Here is a 770-nt window from a genome sequence, read left to right on the forward strand (position 1 = left end):
TGATAGACAAATATAATTATGAATACATGAGTTTTGGTATATATAAATGTGTACGTTTGGTATGTATATAGACAAACACGAACATGGTGCACACACGTCTCCTCACAAATGCGTACGAGAGAGAGAGAGAGAGAGAGAGAGAGAGAGAGAGAGAGAGAGAGAGAGAGAGAGTTGACTGACAATTCATGTGAAGGAAGGGAGTGAGGAGAAGCAGCGATGAGCGTGCGTGTCTATAGTGAGGTTGGGAGCGAAATAGTAGTAGTAGTAGTAGTAGTAGTAGTAGAAGAGAGAGAGAGAGAGAGAGAGAGAGAGAGAGAGAGAGAGAGAGAGAGAGGGGGGTTATGTTTTGGAGGGGAATGCTCGGGAGGGATAATGTTGTTGTTGGGGGTGGCTTTGGTGTGAGGCAATTGGAGAAGTCAAAGAATGGTTAGGGGAGGAGGAGGAGAATACGAGTTCTTTCCGTGAGGTGGGCGTGTGCTTGGTTTGAGGGGTTGGTGGTGTGTCGGATAATTGTCCCTCTATGTTTTGAAGGAAAGATAGTGAATGTTATTCACATCTGAAGTCTGAATATAGGTGGTGGGTGCGGGAATTTATACTTTGGTCGAAATCTGAAGTTCTCGACGACGATGTTTCATAGATTTTCTGCGTAAAATTATTTACATTGATGATGAATGTGTCCCATGTGTATACGTGGGTTTGTTTGTGTGTTACGTTGGTGAGGTGGGCGTGGCTACTGGTGCCCAATTCGTGCGGGTTGCCCACTAAAGACC

The sequence above is a fragment of the Palaemon carinicauda genome, chromosome 4 (genome assembly GCF_036898095.1).
Source record: "Palaemon carinicauda isolate YSFRI2023 chromosome 4, ASM3689809v2, whole genome shotgun sequence".
NCBI lineage: Eukaryota > Metazoa > Arthropoda > Malacostraca > Decapoda > Palaemonidae > Palaemon > Palaemon carinicauda.